This window comes from Aotus nancymaae, unplaced genomic scaffold, assembly GCF_030222135.1.
Source record: "Aotus nancymaae isolate 86718 unplaced genomic scaffold, 86718_ANA_hifiasm-v0.15.2.pri h1tg000016l, whole genome shotgun sequence".
NCBI lineage: Eukaryota > Metazoa > Chordata > Mammalia > Primates > Aotidae > Aotus > Aotus nancymaae.
Genome location: NW_026988428.1, coordinates 71,750,263 through 71,769,424, shown reverse-complemented (window position 1 = coordinate 71,769,424; position 19,162 = coordinate 71,750,263). Strand labels below are relative to the sequence as shown.

The following is a 19,162-nucleotide window of genomic DNA, read 5'->3' as shown; positions in this document are numbered from 1 at the left end:
TATAACACTTACAGGCTGGGCGCAACTGGCTCACTCCTGTAATCTCAGCACTTTGGGAGGCTGAGGTGGGTGGATCATATCAGGAGTTCAAGACCAGCCTGGCCAACATGGTGAAACCCTGTTTCTACTAAAAATACAAAAATTAGCTGGGCGTGGTGGCATGCGCCTCAACGAGATAGAAAATTAACAAGGATATTCAGAACTTGAACTCAGACCCGGAACAAGTAAACTTAATAAACATTTATAGATCTCTCCACTTCAAATACACAAAACATACATTACCACCTCACACCTATTCCAAAGGTGACTATATAATTGGAAGTAAATCACTCCTCAGTAATCGCATAGCATTTCATAGGTTTAAATTAAATATTGGTTGGCTGTTTGTTTGTTATCTTCTTCCCTTATTCCTTCCTGACTACATCATTAAGTATAATTATCAGTATAAAAGAGGTTTTCAATACCCATTACTAAATTGCATTCTAGCCTGGGCAAGAAATCAATACTCCCATTCTCTCTCCCTTTCTTTTCCTTCTCCCTCCTCCCCATTCTGTCTCTCTCTTTCTCTTCCTTTTTCCTCCTCCCTATTTTCCTCTCAAAAAAAAAAAAAGAAAAGGGAAGGACAGGACAGGACAGGACGGGACAGGATGGGACAGGAAAAGCCAGGAGCAGTGGCTCACGCCCGTAATCCCAACACTTAAGGAGGCTGGAGTGGAAGGATCGCTTGAGGCTCAGGAGTTCAAGACAAGCCTAGGGAACATGGCTGTATCTATAAGCCTCATCTCTACAAAAAATAAAACATTAGTCGAGCATGGTGCAGCATGCCTGTAGTCCCAGCTACTCAGGAAGGTGAGGTGGGAGGATCACTTGAGCAGGGGTGAGGAGGAGGCCAAGGCTGCAATGAGCCATGATCACCCCACCGCACTCCAGCCTGGGCAACAGAGCAAGACCCTGCCTCAAAAAAGAAAGAAAGAAATTAAATATACATCTGTCATAGGATCCCAAAATTCTGATAGGCATTTTCCCAGAAGAAATAAAAACATGATTAAAGAAAACCTCAGGGGGCAGGAGGAAGAGCCTAGACTAGAATAGTGGCTATGGCAAGAAATCCTGAAATCTAGATATTAAAAAGGTAGACTGGTAAAGATGTTTTATTCTTCTCCATTTCCTTATCACCTAAAAATATTTCTTTCTTTTTTTTTTTCTTTGAGACAGAGCCTCACGCTGTTGCCCAAGCTGGAGTGTAACGGCACAATCTCGGCTCACAAAAGCATTTCTTACTATATGTGGAGGGCTAAAGAATGAGTCAGGTGGACTCTGGATATACAGTACAAGAGGGGGACTTGACAAGATTCAGTGATGGGTGAGATTCTGACTGTGAAGGTCAAGAACGGCTTGATGAACAAGACTGGAGCAAGTTTCTTTTTTTTTTTTGAGACAAAGTCTCGCTCCAACACCCAGGCGCAATCTCGGCTCACTGCAACCTCTGCCTCCCAGGTTCAAGTGATTCTCCTGCCTCAGCCTCCCGAGTGGCTGAGACTACAGGCACCCACCACCATGCCCAGCTAATTTTTTTTTTGTATTTTTAGTAGAGACGGAGTTTCATCGTGTTAGCCAGGAAGGTCTCCATCTTCTGACCTCACGATCCGCCCACCTCGGCCTCCCAAAGCACTTGGGATTACAGGCATGAGCCATCGAGCTCGGCCTCTTTTATTTTCATTTATGTAGACAGTGCTGTAATGTTCATGATACATTAAAAAGAATTAGCAAAAGTAGAAAAAAATGGCTTGGGCACGGTGACTCACGCCTGTAATCTCAGCACTTTGGGAGGCTGAGGCAGGCAGATCACCTGAGGTCAGGAGTTCAAGACCAACCTGGCTAACAGGGTGAAACCTAATCTCTACTAAAGATACAAAAATTAGCTGGGCATGCTGATGGGTGCCTATAATCCCAACTACTCAGGAGGCTGAGGGAGGCGAACGCTGCAGTGAGACGAGATCGCTCCACTGCACTCCAGCCTGAACAAGAGGGAGACTCCGTTTCATTAAAAAAAAAAAAAGTAGAAAAAACTCGTTAATGAAAAGAAAGAAATCTCAAAAAGTTCTTACCTCTAAAGCCTTATCCAGCTCACCACACTCTGAAGTACGTCCTTTTTCCTTTTTGCAGATAAGAGTCTTGCTCTGTTGCCCAGGCTGGAGTGCAGTGGTATAATCTTGGCTCACTGTAACCTCCGCCTCCCAGGTTCAAGTGATTCTCCTGCCTCAGCCTCCCAAGTAGTTGGAACTACAGGCGTGCATGACCATATCCAGCTAATTTTTTTGTATTTTTAGTAGAGACCGGGTTTTGCCATATTGGCCAGGCTGGTCTCAAACTCCTGACCTCAGGTGTTCTGCTCGCCTCAGCCTCCCAAAGTGCTGGGATTACAGGCATGAGCCACTGCGCCCAGCATGAAGTATGTCTTAAAATCTGTGGGAACACAGGATTAAGTCTATCACAATATGATCATTTCTCCCCATTCCCACACTCAGCCATTAGAGAACAGTGGGGCTGTACACTAACCACTGAATCCCCCATACTCAGCATGGTCTCCACCCAGCACATAGTGTGAAGAGCATTTTAGCCTTATTATAGTTTTTCTCCACATCACAACTGCCAGTTTAGTATTAGAAACGAGTGCCTTGAGTGAAGAAATGTTAAAAGCTGAAGAGATGGAAAAATATCCACTATGCTTTCTGCCCCTTAACCATTGCTGAGACAGTCAATTCTCATTATTCAAGGTAGTTATGTCCTAGTAAAGCCACCATGAACACTGAACTAGCAAATACTGGGGAAATACAGGGTTACTCAACAGGTCAATAAATAACCTTGTTTTGTATGTGCTTCTGTTTAAAGATATTTTATTTAATATATATTGTTGATGTATTAACACTGAACTCAAGCCAACAACAAAAGTGATGCCTGAACAAAGCTTATCTAAAAGCTTATCTTTTCTCTATAAGATACATCACAGCCTTCAACTTGCGAATGCTAGACAGCACTTCTACTCTTGGAGGCCATTTTAAACAGCAAAATCACCAAAAGTACAAAAATGCAAAAAAAAAAAAAAAATGGCACTACGTATACAGGCAAAAGGACACTTATGAACAGTTTTAGAGCTGAAACAGGAAGGCAGAGTGTCACCTTTTTTTTTTTTTTTGGAGACAGAGTCTTGCTTCATCACCCAGGCTGGAGTGCAGTGGCACAATCTCGGCTCACTGCAACCTCTGCCTCCTGGGTTCAAGCAATTCTCCTGCCTCAGCCTCCCAAATAGCTGGATCTATAGGAGCCCACCAGCACGCCTGGCTATTTTTGTATTTTTAGTAGAGACAGGGTTTCACCATATTATCCAGGCTGGTCTTGAACTCCTGACTTCGTGATCCGCCCGCCTTGGCCTCCCAAAGTGCTGGGATTACAGGTGTGAGCCACTGCGCCCAGCCAGAGTGTCACCTTATTTGACTGCAGCTGGGAAAGCATACAGTGGGCAACTCAAAATTTATCACAACTATCTCCCACAGCTAGCTCAGTTACATTTTTCATACACTCATCTCCAACTACACCCAGTTTATATTACAAGATAACATGTTTTGGTATACATTACACAACAGCAACCTCTGATGATTTCTGCCTCCCTGAGACCTGCACACAAACACGGCTCTGCTTGTTAACACTATAATTAATGGTCTGATAAGTGTTGAACTGAATAGAAGACTGTAAAAAACAAACTCCGGGCTAGGGGCAGTGGCTCACGCCTGTATTCCCAGCACTTTGGGTGGCCAAGGTGGGCTCATCACCTGAGGTCAGGAGTTCAAGACCAGACTGGCCAACACGGTGAAACCCCGTCTCTACTAAAAATACAAAAAATTAGCCGGGCATAGTGGTGGGCGCCTATAATCCCAGCTACTCAGGAGGCTGAGATAGGAGAATCACTTGAAACCAGGAGGCAGAGGTTACAATGAGCCAAGATCATGCCATTGCGCTCCAGCCTGGGCAACAAGAGCGAAATTCCTTATCCCAAAAAAAAAAAAAGAAAAAAACCTCCCCTAAAGGATACAAGACGTGAGGCCACTGAATTACCTGATCCAACCCAAGAGTTAAATGCTAGTTTTCAAAACCTTAAGTTTTAAATGTCTGCCCCAGACTGCGAGTTCTGTGGAGGAATAGATGTAAAAACCTAGAAAGCCATCAATAGCCATCAAGTAATGGAGAAACAAAATGCGGTATATCCACACAATAAATAATTCAGTTAAAAAAAATGAAGTTGATACATGCTACATACAACACACATGAGCTTTGAAATATTAAGTGAAATAAATTAAATACAAAAGAACAAATATTATGATACAGTATTGAGAATGGGCAAATTCATAGAAGTATATTAATGCTGCTGGTAGTAGGAGGAAATAATGGGTATCTGCTGATGGGTTTCAGGGTTTCTTTTGGGGATAAAAATGTTCTGGAATTAGGTAATGGTGGTGGTTGCACAACATTGTGAATATGCTAAAAAAAACCACTGAATTGCACACTTTAAAAGGATGAATTTAGACCGGGCATGGTGGCTGACACGTGTAATCCCGGCACTTTGGAAGGGCGAGGCCGAAGGACAAAAGTGAGACCAGCCTAGCCAAAATGGTGTAAAATACAAAAGATAGCTGGGTGTGGTGGCGCGTGCCTGTAATCCCAGCAAAAGAATCGCTTGAACCGGGGAGTCAAGGTTGCAGTAGGCCGAGATGGCGCCACTGTATGCCAGCCTGGGCAACAGAGGGAGACTCTGCTTCCATTTAAAAAAAAAGGGGGGGGGGCGGGGGGAGAGTTTAATTGTATGTGAATTATATCTCAATTTTTTTTTTTTTTTTTTTTTGAGATGGAGTCTCGCTCTGTCGCCCAGGCTGGAGTGCAGTGGCACGATCTCAGCTCACTGTAACCCTTGACTCCCGGGTTCAGGCGATTCTCATGCCTCTGCCTCCCAAGTAGCGGAGATTACAGGTGCCCACCACCACGTCTGCCTAACTTTTGTATTTTTAGTGGAGACTAGGTTTCACTATGTTGGCCAAGCTGACCTAGAACTCCTGGTCGCAAGCTATCCTCCCGCCTCGGCCTCTCAAGAGTTCTAGGATTACAGGTGTGAGCCACCGCGCCCAGCCTGTATCTCAATTTTATAGCAAGGCTCAAAACTCAGCTAAACTGAGCGTCAAATTCTTTTTCTTTTTTTTTGCCGAGACAGCGTCTCGCTCAGTCGCTGAGGATGGTGTGCAGTGGTACGGGTGCGATCTCGGCTCACTGCAGGCTTGACCTCCCGGGAATCTGGGAGCATGCAGCCACCACGCCTGGCGTCAAATTCCTTTTAGATCATTTATTCCCAGCGTTCCCCGCTCCCTGGAACTCAACTCCGTTTAGCTATTACCACAAACTGCAGACTCCCCACGCCTGTCTACAAGCAGCATCTCCAGGGAGACGCCACCACGGACAGCCGTGTCCGCACCGCGGTGGGGTCCCGGCACGTTGGTGCAAGTTTCCTGTACCCTGCCTTCCTACCCATCTCTCGGGAAGCCCCGATACTTAGCCCTACACTGCACTAGAACAGGCCTCTGGACTCAGCATCTCTACGCTGAGACCTCAGAGATCAGCTCCACCGCAGCCCCAGGTGCTCGACTCGGAAGGCGAGCCGTCCCACGCTCCACACCCACAGCCGGAACCACCCGGGGGGAAGCCGCTCTCCTCCCCACTTACGCGCCTCGGGCAGCGCGCAGTGCACGCAGGGAGCTCGATATAGGCTACGGACAATAGGAAGAGAACTTAGGTGGAAGCCGCGCGGAGGAGAATGGGAAGGGTGTACGAGGATCCCTGGGAAGAAGGTCCGAACCCACGACCAGTGCCGGAGGGGAAGATAAAACAGAACGGAGGAGGAAACGTAAATCAAGTCCGAGAGGAAACGAGCCGCAAAGCTGCCTGCGGCAGCCGTAAAGTAAGCTGGAGGCGTGGTGCTGACGTCTCCGTGCTGAGCCGCTCGCTCCGCCCCTTCCCTGCGCACCGTAAGTCTCCCACTTCCCTCCAGCGTCCGTCGGTCCGCGGGCTCCGGATCTCTGCTGCCCCGTGGTGGGCGCGGCGGCTTCAGGGGCTCGTTCGGCCCGTGTGGTGCACACTTCAGAAGCCCAGTGCCCATTAGGATGCGGGGCCCACCCACGCACAGTTGGAAAAATCTTAGGAAGAATGGTTGTCAGAGCCCTTCCCAGATTCCTCCCGGGCCGAGGCAGAGTGGACGTGGTGGTTTTCCAGGCCCCTCACCACCGCCGCCCACATCCAGTCGTCACCGGATGGCGCCTTAGGTTAGCGACGACTGCAGGGAAATGGAGAAGTGCTGGGCGACGAGATCCTCTCTAGAGTGTCCCCTGGTGCCGAGCATGGTGGCTCACGCCTGTAATCCCAGCACTTTGGGAAGCCGAGGCGGGCGGATCACGAGGTCAACAGATCGAGACCATCCTGGCCAATATAGTGAAACCCCTTCTCTACTAAAAATACAAAAATTAGCTGGTCATGGTGGCCAGCTACTTGGGAGGCTGAGGCAAGAGAATCGCTTGAACCCGGGAGGCAGAGATTGCAGTGAGCTGAGATCGTGCCACTGCACTCCAGCCTGGCGACAGAACGAGACTCGGTCTCAAAAAAGTAAAATTAGCCAGGTGTGGTGATATGCGCCTGTAGTCCTAGCTCCTCTGGAGGCTGAGGCACGAGAATTGCTTGAATCCGAGAGTCAGAGGTTGCAGTGAGCCAAGATGGCGCCACTGCAGTCCAGCCTAGGTGACAGAGCAAGACTCCGTCTGTCGGGCCGAGGGGCGGGGGGTTGGAAATATATATATATATGTATATATAAAAGGGCCTTCTAAGTATAAAAGTTGAGCAATAAATCATAAAGTAAATGGATAAATGTAAGTACCTACATAAAACTTTTTAAACTTGTTAAAAAAAATTTTTTTAGATAGGGTCTCACTCTGTTGTCCAGGCTGCAGTACAGTGGCATGATCATAGCTCACTGCAACTTTGAACTTCTGGGCTCAAGGGATCCTCTTGCCTCAGCCTCATAAGTAGCTGGAACTACAGGCACATGCCACTGTGCCCAGCTAATTTTTTAAATTTTTTTGTGGAGACAGGTTCATGCTTTGTCACCCAGACTAACAAAACTTTAAACAAGAAAAAAGGTAAATATTATTACCACATATGGTAAGGGAGTTCATATATTAAAAGTTGACTTCAAAGAAAAATAGATGAAACGAGTGAATATTTCACAAAAGGAGAAATACAATAAATATGAAAAAAGGTTTAACTTCAATAAAAGTAAAAAATGTATATATTAAAACAAATATATCATTTCACCCATTAAATTAGGAAATTGAAATATTTTACACAAACATTACATGAGCACATTCTTAATGAATTTTGAATGTGTGTGCTTTAGTGTGTTTTAGCTTCGATTGCTGCACTGGGGAAGTCCAATGCCATTCTAATTCCTGATGCTTTTTATGAAACCTGATACTTTGTATGGGAAGAGAATATTACACTTTTTTTAATTTTTAATTCTAGATATTTCCATTTAAGATACTTCCTCTACCTCTTATGATCTAGAACTTCTCAATGTAGCTATTCCACCTGGAGCTCTTCATCCTCTCTACTTTGGACTGATGGTCTTCTAGCCTGACGAATTCTACCTTCCCAAGATTTGTACTTCTCATCCCGGGAATTTCATTGACCTTTCTTCTGTGTCGGATCCTGTTTCCTAAATCCTGCACCTTCCTCTTTCTTGATTTCCTTTTACATTTTGATGGAGACCTTATTCTGTAACTTTCTGAGAAAGTGTGGGCAATAATTTCTTTCTTTCATTTTTTTTTTTTTTGTTAGAATCTGTATTTCTAAATTTACTTTTACTTTTTCATTTTATCAGTGTGTTGTTGAATTTGATTTGCTGATTTTTTTTTTGAAAATTTTTGTATCTCTGTTCATGAGGGATATTGTTGTATCCTTGTCTGGTTTTGGTATTGGGCTAATATTGGCCTCACAGAATAAGTTTGGAAGTATTCTCTCCACTTCAATTTTTTGAAATAAATAGTTTGAATAGACTTGGTATTAATTCTTCTTTAAATGTTTAGTAGAATTCAGCAGTGAATCCATCAAGTCCTGGACTTTTCTTTGATAGGAGACTTTTTATCACAGCTTCCATCTTGTTACTTGTTATTGATCTGTTCTGGTATTCTTTTTCTTTTTTCAGATGACCAAGCAACAGGGTATTCTGGTTTTCTATTTCTTTATGGTTTGATTTTGGTAGATTGTATATATCCAGGAATTTATCCATTTCTTCCAGGCTTTCCAATTTCTTGGCACATAGATGTTCATAGTAGTCTGTAATGATCTTTTGTATTCTCTGATATCAGTGTAATTTGTCTCTGATTTTATTTATTTGGGTTTTCTCTCTCTTTTTCTTTTTTTTTCTTTTTTTAGTAATAGTAACCTAACTTTTTTCTTCTTGTAGAGATTTTTCAATTTTTATCTTTTTAAAAAACAACTTTTTGTTTTATTGACCTTTTGTATTGTTTAGTAGTGGGTTTTTTTAAATTTTTCTTTTTTTTCTAAAGCTGATTAAATATCTCAGGATTTTTTTTTTTTTAATTTATTTTTTGAGATGGAGTCTCTCGTCGCCCAGGCTGGAGTGCAGTGGCATAATCTCAGCTCACTGCAACCTCCACCTTCTGGGTTCAAGGAATTCTCCTGCTCAGCCTACTGAGTAGCTGGGATTACGGTGCCCACCACCATGTCCAGCTAACTTTTGGTATTTTTAGTAGAGATGGGGTTTCACCATTTTGGCCAAACTGGTTTCAAACTCCTGACCTCAAGTGATCTGCCTGCCTCAGCCTCTCAAAGTGCTGAGATTAGAAGCGTGAACCATCACACCCAGCTTTCGGCACTAATCTTAATTTTTTTTTTTTTTTTTTTTTTGAGACAGGGTCTGTTGCCCAGTCTAGAGTGCAGTGGTGCAATCTCAGCTCACTGCAGCCTCTGCCTCCCGGGTTCAAGTGATTCTCCCACCTCAGCCTCCTGAGTAGCTGAGATTACAAGTGCTCACCACCATATCCTAACTAATTTTTGTATTTTTAGTAGAGACCAGGTTTCACCATATTGGTCAGGCTGGTCTTGAACTCCCGACCTCAGGTGACCCACCCGCCTTGGCCTCCCAAAGTGCTGGGATTACAGGCGTGAACCACCACGCCTGGCCACTATGCTGATCTTTATTATTTCTTTCCTCCTAATTTTGGGTTTGGCTTTTTGTTGCTTTTCTAGTTCCTTGAGGAATGTTGTTGGATTTTTAAATATCTTTTCTGTTTTTTATTTTTCAGGGAAACTGGTCATTTATTAGCAGCAGTACCATTTGGCATAACAGGTTTCCAGTACATAGGCATGGAGTCGCATGGAGGTGACAGAGCCAGGCTCAGGTGCAGGATAGCATCTCTCACTTCTTCCACTCATTCTTGTCATAGTCCCACTTGGCGGTGAAGCCCTGGATGGTTTCACCTTCATGTCTAGCATCTTCTTGGTCTGCATGGCCACCCACTCTTTGTCAAAGGTGTGCAGGATGGGGCCATACACATAGAGCTTCTCCCAGATGATAATGAGTGCCATGAAGCCAATGAAGAACATAGCAGCACCCACAACCGTCTTCCACTCGTTCATGCCCCTGTTCATCTCAGCAAAGCTCTCCTTGAACTGAATATGTTACAGCTCGACTTTCTCATCCATGGAGAGGCTGCCCCCAGGAGGCCTTCTCTTTCTTCTTCAAGGCCTTCTGGCTGGCAGACAGGTGCTTGATATGGGCCACATCCGGCAAGGGATAGTCACGCCAGTCCACGTAAGCTGGGAGCAAATAGTCTTCACTCTTTGAGCTTCACACTTCTGTGTGCTCGTACACACACTGAGGTGGAAATTGCTCGCTTGCCAACTAGGCTAAATATGCTGGTAGCCAACATTCTGCTGCTACTGCCTGCCGTGACTGCCCTCTACCAGATTTTTTTATTTGAAAAGGTGCTGAAAGGCTGGACGCAGTAGCTCACATCTGTAATCCCAGCACTTTGGGAGGCCAAGGTGGGTGGATCACCTGAGGTCGGGAGTTTGAGGCCAGCCTGGCCAACATGGTGAAACCCTGTCTCTACTAAAAATACAAAAAATTTATCCAGGTGTGATGGTGGGCGTCTGTAATCCCAGCTACTCAGGAGGCTGAGGCAGGAGAATTGCTTGAACCCGGAAGTCACAGGTTGCAGTGAGCCGAGATTGCACCATTGTACTCCAGTCCAGCACTCCAGCCTGGGCGATAGAGTGAGATTCCTAGTCAAAAAGGTACTGAAAAAGCATTGCATAAAATTCAACATCTCCTTATGATAAAAACAACTTGGGTATGGAAGGAACATACCTCAACATGACAAAGGCCGTATATGACAAACTCAGGGCTAATATCATACTGAATAGGAAATATTGAAAGTCTTTCCACTAAGATTTGTCTTTTTTTCCTTTTTCTTTCTTTCTTTCTTTTTTTTTTTTTTCCTGAGATGGAGTCTCGCTCTTGCCACCCAGGCTGGAGAGCAATGGTGTGATCTTGACTCACTGCAACCTCTGCTTCCCAGGTTCAAGCGATTCTCCTGCCTCAGCCTCCCAGGTTTCTGGGATTATAGGTGCCTGCCACCATGCCCAGCTAATTTTTTGTGTATATTTTTAGTAGAGATGGGGTTTCACCATGTTGGCCAGGCTGGTCTCAAATTTCTTGACTGCAGGTGATCCACCCTCCCTGGCCTCCCAAAGTGCTGGGATTACAGGCGTGAGCCACTGTGCCTGGCCAACTCAGAACCACTGCTTCTGAGATGAATAAGACAAGTATGCCTAATTTTACTATTCTTATTTAACATAGTACTAGAAGTCCCAGCCAGAGCAATTAGGCAAGAGAAAGAAATAAAGGGCATCCAAATTGAAAAGAATGAAGTCAGATTACTCTGGTTTGCAGATGACATTATCTAATATTTAGAAAAATCTTGTCAGGACTTATACCTGTAATCCCAGCAGTTTAGGAGGCTGAGGTAGGAGGATCACTTGAAGCCTGGAACTCAAGACCAGCCTGGACAACATAGTGAAACCCTAGACCCCATCTCTGCAAAAAAAATTTAAAAAAAAAATAGAGAAATGCTACCAGATACTGGTCTGGGCAAATTTTTTAGGTAAGACCTCCAAAACCCATGCAATTAAAGCAATAATAGGCTGGGCACAGTGGCTCATGCCTGTATTCTCAGCACTTTGGGAGGCCAAGGTGGGCAGATCACAAGGTCAAGAGATCGAGACCATCCTGGCCAACATGGTGAAACCCCGTCTCTATTAAAAATACAAAAATTAGCTGGGCATGGGGTGCATTCCTGTAGTCCCAGCTACTTGAAAGGCTGAAGCAGGAGAATCGTGAATCGCTTGAACCCAAGTAGCTGGTATTACAGTGCGCACCACCATGCCCAGATAATTTTAGTATTTTTAGTAGAAACAAGGTTTTATCATGTTGGTCAAGCTGGTCTCGAACTCCTAACCTCGTGATCTGCCCGCCTCTGCCTCCCAAAAGGATGGGAATACAGGCATGAGCCACCACACCTGGCCTACTCTCTGTTTTTATGAATTTGACTATTTTAGATTCCTGATATTAGTGGAATCATGAATATTTGTCCTTCTGCTCCTGGCTTCTTTCACTTAGCATAGAGTCTTCCAAGTTCACCCCTGTTGAAACATATGGCAGGGATTTCTTTCTTTTTTAAGGCTGAATAATATTCTGTTGTATTCATGTACCACATTTTCTTTATCCATTCATCTGTCAATGGACATTTAGGTTGTTTCCATATCTTGGCTATAGTGAACATGGAAGTGCAGATATCTCTTCCATATCCTGATGTCAGTTCTTTCAGACATACACTCAGAAGTGGGATTGCTGGATCATATGGTAATTCTGTTTGTTAATTTTTTGAAGAACTACCATACTGATTTCCTTAGCATCTGCACCATTTTACATTCCAACCAACAGTGCACAACGGTTCTAATTTCTCCACAACCTAGCCAATGCTTATTTTCTTTTCCTTTTTCTTTTTTTGAGACAGAGTCTCGCTCTTGTTGCCCAGGTTGGAGTGCAGTGGCATGATCTCGACTCACTGTAGTTTCCACCTCCCAGGTTCAAGTGATTTTCCTGCCTCAGCCTCCTGAGGAGCTGGGATTATAGGCACTTACCACCACTCGCAGCTAATTTTTTTGTATTTTTAGTAGAGATGGAGTTTCACCATGTTGGCCAGGCTGGTCTCCAACTCCTGACCTCAGGTGATCTGCCCACCTTGGCCTCCCACAGTGCTGGGGTTATAGGCATGAGCCATCTCACCTGGCCATTTTGTTCTTCTTTCTTATGACTAGTAAAGTTTTTTGTTTGTTTGTTTGTTTTTGAGATGGTATCACACTCTTGCTCAGGTTTGAGTACAATGGCATGATCATAGCCCACTACAGCCTCAGATTCTTAGCCTCAAGCACCCTCTCACTTCAGCATCCTGAGTACCTGGGATTACAGGTGTGGGCTACCATGCCTGCTTCAACTAGTAAAGTCTTAACAGATGATTAATTAACTACTATTTTTTGAATAGCAGTAGCTGACATACTAGGAGACATTTAATACAGAGGCATGGGTCTCAGCCAAGGCAGTACACCCAATTAGCCCTTAATTTCCTATATTTCACTGCCTATTTCTTAACAAGAAAATAAGAGGCTTTCAAAACTCAAAGTAGCAGCTGTCAAGTGGAAATCTCCATATTACATTTTTTCAATAATTTTCATTCCACAGAGCCCACCCGAGACAGAATATCCAAACCACTGCTTCTGTGATGGAGCCAGCTGGGATCAGAACTACCCTACTTCAATGCAAACATATTTTTCTAATTAATCTACTCCCTGGGAAAAGGTTTTTTTTTGTTTGTTTGTTTGTTTTTTTGAGATGGAGTCTCACTCTTTCGCAGGCTGGAGTGTAGTGGCATGATCTCGCCTCACTCCAGTCTCCACCTCCCAGGTTCAAGTAATTCTCCTGCCTCAGTCTCCCAAGTAGCTGGGACTACAGGCCCGCACCACCATGCCCAGATAATTTTTGTATTTTTAATAGAGATGGCCAGGATGGTCTCCATTTCTTGACCTCATGATCCACCCACCTCAGCCTACCAAAGTGTTGGGATTACAGGTGTGAGCCACCATGCTTGGCCTAGACCTTGATTTTTTTTTTTTTTTTTTTTTTTTTTGACAGAGTCGCTCTCTGTCGCCCAGGCTGGAGTGCAATGGTGCGATCTTGGCTCACTGCAACCTCCGTCTCCTGGGTTCTAACAATTCTCCTGCCTCAGCCTCTCGAGTAGCTGGGATTATAGACGCCCACCACCATGCCCAGCTAATTTTTAGTAGAGACGGGGTTTCACCAGGTTTCCTAACCTCAGGTGATCCACCCACCTCGGGCTCCCAAAGTGCTGGGATTACAGGCGTGAGCCACTGCACCCAGCCAACCTTGGTATTTTTGTTTTCAGATTCTTTTCACTTACATTCATCTTCATTGAGAAGAGTTTAAAGAATCTGGTTCTAAAAGGCTGTATTATATTTTCACAGGGCTCCTTCTACTTTTATGGCCACATTTTCACATCGGAGAAACTTCTAACTGTCCTTTTGCAATGCCCATAAACTTACTGCTGATAATAACCCATTAGAAGCTAAAGGGTACAACTGTTAAAATTAATAATGACTCATTTTGTAAAATATTTAAAAATAATAGTACTTACAATGGTGCTAATTTTCCCCAGGTCTTTTTCTAAACAGTTTACATATATTAATTCATTTAATTCTTATAATGTTTACAATAACCTCCTAAGGCAACTAATTGTTCCTGGACGAAACTGAGGATCAGGCTGCTATTTCTCGTGGCTCAATAACAAGATGCAGATGAACTGGGAGGAAGAGAGTTTTTATTTCTGCAACCAGTTACAGGGAGAAGGGCCCAGAAATTATCGCCAGACCAACTCAAAATTACAAAGTTTTCCAGAGCTTATATTTTTCTTTCTTTCTTCTTTTTTTTTTTTTGGAGACGGAGTTTCGCTCTTGTTACCCAGGCTGGAGTGCAATGGCGCGATCTCGGCTCACTGCAACCTCCGCCTCCTGGGTTCAGGCAATTCTCCTGCCTTAGCCTCCTGAGTAACTAGGATTACAGGCATGCGCCACCATACCCAGCTAATTTTTTTTGTATTTTTAGTAGAGACGGTGTTTCACCATGTTGACCAGGATGGTCTCGATCTCTTGACCTCGTGATCCACCGGCCTCGGCCTCCCAAAGTGCTGGGATTACAGGCGTGAGCCACCGCACCCGGCCCTTCTTTCTTTTTTTTTAAGGCTCCCAAGCCTCTATAGAGCTTATATAACTTCTAAGCTATATGTCTGCTTGTAAGTGTGCCTTTATCTAGACATAAGTGAATAACTTATTTTAATCTATAACTAAGGTCTGAGTCTTAAAGACTTTCCTCTGGAGCCTCAGTAAATTTACTTAATCTAAATGGGTTGAGGTGCTGGGGTGATTACCCTTATCTTGTCTACTGCTAAATCACAGGAGGTTTGGGGACTTCCTTCAGACCTCCAATAAACTTGTTTGTGGAGGCCTTGGGGAGTTTCTTCAGACTCCCATTAAAACTTATTTAATCCTAAATGTGTCCTGTTAAGAATTCCTTTGTTATTTTGTCATGCTTTAAGTCCGAGAAAAGGCCTAGGCAAAATGCTTGATGGGCTTTTGTTATATTCCAGCCTTGATATATGGGTACTGGCTTTTTTTTAGTTTTTAGTATTTAACTTATCCAATCAGTACTGAAACAGTTGTTATGGAGCCCTGCGTTAGTGAGACCTGGCCTGCCACATAATGAGATGCCATATTCATTGACTAAGATCAATGAATTAAATTGACTAAGTCAATGTTAAGATTTACCATTATTTTACTTACTATTAAGAAAGGAAAAAAATTAGAACAAAGGTCTCTGAGGGGGAAAGGAAAAAAAGTTTCCAATTATCAGTAAATGCTTGTTCATTAATCTGAAATTGACTCCCCTCTGCTCTGTTTCCATGTCTTTTTCTTTTCTCTTTCTTTTTTTTTGAGACAGAGTCTTGCTCTGTCACCAGGCTGGAGTACAGTGGCACGATCTTGCCACTGCAACCTCTGCCTCCTGGGTTCAAGCGATTCTCCTGCCTCAGCCTCCCAAGTAGCTGGAATTACAGGTGCCTGCCACCACGCCCAGCTAATTTTTGTATATTTAGTAGACACACAGTTTCACCATGTTGGCCAGGCTGGTCTCGAACTCCTGTTCTCAAGTGATCCTCCCATCTCAGCCTCCCAAAGTGCTGGGATTACAGGCATGAGCCACCACACCCGGCCCCATGTCTTTTTCAATACACAAAAGCTTTGAGTTTCAGTGGCAATTTATACTATCATCTTTTGAAAGACATTTCAAATGACACAGAACTCCAAGTATGAACAATATGAACTGACAGTCATATCACAACTGCCAGCTGGTTGACAATAATTGCAAGAAGCATCCCAATTTCAGAAATGTTGAAGTGTTCAAATAATTGAATCTTAGAATCGAAGAAATTATCCCTATTTTGCTGTATGGAAACTGTGGTACAGAGAGATTTCATGGCTTGCCAAAAACCACACAGCTATTGCCTTATCAGGACTTTCAACGTAGGTGGTCAAAGCACTCTGACTTCAGAGTCAGTGCTTTTGCCACTAAAAGACTTTCAGAGCCATGTAAGATAATGCTCTATGCATCTTCAGTGGTCATCCCATTTCTCTGGTAGAAATCTCCCAAGACGGGAAATTACTACCTTACAATTCAGCAAATTTATTTTTTAGACAAGTCTAATTGAAAGAAAGTGTTTCTGTTGGATGTTAAGCATTTACTCAAAGAAAAAAAAGAAAGTGCTTCTGAATCAAAATTTTGCACTTTTTGATCTATCCTTTGGGATCACACAGAACAAGTTGAATGCCTCTTTCATATGACAGTGTGTTGGTTTTATTTTTCCAAATAATGTGGGAACTGATTGGATTTCATTCATTCAAGAGGTATTTATTGAGTATATACTATGTGTAAAACACTATGCAGGAAACAATAGGGAGTATAAAGAAAGAAAGTCAAGGCCGGGCACAGTGGCTCACGCCTGTAATCCCAGCACTTCAGGAGACCAACGTGGGCAGATCATGAGGTCAGGAGTTTGAGACCAGCCTAGCCAATATGGTGAAACCCCATCTCTATTAAAAATACAAAAATTAGCTGGGTGTGGTGGTGCTCGCCTGTAGTCTCAGCTACTCGGGAGGCTGAGGCAGGAGAATCGCTTGAACCTGGGAGGAGGGGGTTGCAGTAAGCTGAGATTGCGCCACTGTACTCCAGCCTGAGTGGCAGAACGAGACTCTGTCTCAAAAAAAAGAATGAAACTCAGTACCTACTCTTAAGGAATTTACACTACAGTAGGAAAATGAGACATATATCCAAGATAACTACAACATAAGCTAAAAGTAGTAAATGATGAGCAGTCCAGATAAGAAAATTGAGATGAATGAAGACGTTATCTCTAAAGAGGCAGCAGAAAGGCTTCATGGAGGAAATAGCACATGAACTGGAATTTAATACCTATACATCCAGACTAATATCAGACTATAGATTGATTGATACTATATCTAATGTAATACCTAGGAACATTATTCTGCAATGTATTGAATTTTCTAGAACCGCTTTTTCTTGAGTAACTTTAGCCATTTGTTTTTTTTTTTTTCTTTCTCCTGCATAACAGTGTATAAATCTCTACCTGTATTTCTCTTATTGATTATTCCATTGAACATGGCTTGAAATAAGCTTAAAGACCATCAAAAAAAATTTTTTTTTGAGACAGGGTGTCACTTTGTCACCCAGGCTGATGTGCTGTGGTGTAATCTCTGCTCACTGCAGTCTTGACCTCCTGGGTTCAAGTGATTCTCCCGCCTCAGCCTCCTTAGTAGCTGGGACCGCAGGCACGTGCCACCACGCCCGGCTAATTTTTTTTATTTTTTGTAGACACTGGTTTTCACCATGTTGCCTAGGCTGGTCTCCTAACTCCTGGGCTCAAGGGACCCGCCCGCCTCAGGCTCCCAAAGTATTAGGATTACAGGCATGAACCACCACGTCCAGACAGTTTTTCAAATTCTCTTTTTTTTTTTTTTTTGAGACAAAGTCTTGCTCTGTAGCCCAGGCTGGAGTGCAGTGGCACGATATCTTGGCTCACTGTAACCTCCGCCTCCCAGCTTCAAGCGATTCTCCTGCCTCAGCTTCCTGAGTAGCTCAGACTACAGGTGCATGCCACCATGCCCAGCTAATTTTTATATTTTTAGTAGAGATGGGGTTTCACAACATGTTGGCCCGGATGGTCTCAATCTCCTGACCTTGTGATCCACCAGCCTCAGCCTCCCAAAGTGCTAGGATTACAGTCATGAGCCACTGTGCCCGGCCTAGTTTTTCAAATTCTTATTGCAGAAGTTAAAAAGGGAAGAAAAAAAAGTTTTTCAGATTCTTAAAAGCAGAATCCTTTTTCTCAAAGGAAATTGTAGATGTCTCCCCAATACAGAAAATAGAGTGGTTCTGCCCTAGCTGAAATTGGGGCAGGAAGCCATGGCCCTGATCGCTTAGTCTTGAGGTGCCTCTGCAGAATAATCTGAAAATCACTATCCATTCCCATTCAATGTTTACTTACCTACAAAATCATCAACCTGCCCATGTTTGAGCACCTGTGTTGATAGACATTATAATATATGCAAAAGTAAGTAATATATACACATAGGTGAATTGAGTTGTTATTATGACTATAGGTCATCTGTATTGAAATCAAAAGACCCAAATTTGCTTAGTTCTGCCATTTATTACCCATCTTTCAGACTTTTTTTGAGTCTTATTTCCCATACTTCCAAAGATGGAAATAAAACATCAGAAAAACTCAAAATGAGGGATATTTTCCAAAATAACTGGCCAGTAATCATCAAAAATGCCAACATCATGAAGGAGAAGAAAGATGGCCGGATGAGGTGGCTCACACCTGTAATCCCAGCACTTTGGGAGGCTGAGGCAGGCAGATGTTGGCCAGGCTAGTCTGAGGTCAGTTGTTCAAGACCAGCCTGGCTAATATGGCGAAATCCCTTCTCTACTAAAAATACAAAAAGTTGCAGGGCATGGTGGTGCATGCCTGTAATCCCAGCTACTTGGGAGGCTGAGGCAGGCATTCAAGACTAGCCTGGCCAATGTAGCAAAATCCTCTCTCTACTAAAAATACAAAAATTAGCCTGGCATGGTGGTGGGCATCTGTAGTCCCAGCTACTCAGGAGGCTGAGGCAGGCGAATTGCTTGAACCCGGGAGGCAGAGGTTGCAGTGAGCCAAGATCTCACCACTGCACTCCAGCCTGGGCAACAGAGTGAGACTCTGTCTCAAAAAGAAAAAAGAAGAAAAACTCGAGGAACTCTAGCAGATTGAAGACTAAAGAGTCATGACAACTGAATGCAACCTGGACTTGAAACTTGTTTTTCTATTGAAACAATTATCAAAATTTGAATAATATATGTAAATTAGCTAATAGTATTATATTAATGTTAATTCCCGATTTTGAAAATTATGTGGTGGTTATGTAAAAGATTATATTTGTTATTAGAAAATACACATCATGGTAAAAAGGAATTTGAAGAGAAAATAATGAAAATATACATTGGCATATTTAGGAGTAAAGGGCAGCAACTTTCAAACAGGTCAGGAAAAATTTTTTTTTTTTTTTTTTTTTTTTTGCATTTATAAAAACTGGCAGATTTATTCCGCAGGGGCCCATTTTCAAGAAGCTAAAGATGAAGGTGGGAGGGGAGAAGTTTCTTCCCCTTTTCCTTTGTCCTTCATCTTATTTTCTCCAAGGGGTAAAAAAATGGCCTGGACCCCAAAACCTACCCAAATAAAAAGTAAAAAAATTGAGGTTCCAAAAAGTTACAGCATCTTAATTCCTCATAGAAAAGGGG

At 43.3% G+C, this 19,162-nt stretch overlaps 1 protein-coding gene and 1 pseudogene across 6 annotated transcripts in view; both read right to left on the bottom strand.

Moving 5' to 3' along the window:
* RAD52 (RAD52 homolog, DNA repair protein) overlaps positions 1-5,929 on the bottom strand; it is a 46,611-nt gene extending 40,682 nt beyond the window's left edge. For 2 of the 6 annotated variants that reach the window (XM_012434954.3, XM_012434953.3), the window contains exon 1: positions 2,109-3,092. The gene's annotated coding sequence lies outside the window, so the exon portion shown is untranslated. Of the gene's footprint in view, positions 1-12; positions 570-2,108; positions 3,098-5,766 lie in introns of those variants that run through there. The other 4 variants (XM_064377607.1, XM_064377608.1, XM_012434952.3 and 1 more) reach the window with 3 other exon arrangements.
* Positions 5,930-9,529: 3,600 nt separating this feature from the next.
* Positions 9,530-10,043, bottom strand: LOC105705188 (cytochrome c oxidase subunit 4 isoform 1, mitochondrial-like; annotated as a pseudogene).
* Between the last annotated feature and the right edge of the window lie 9,119 nt (positions 10,044-19,162).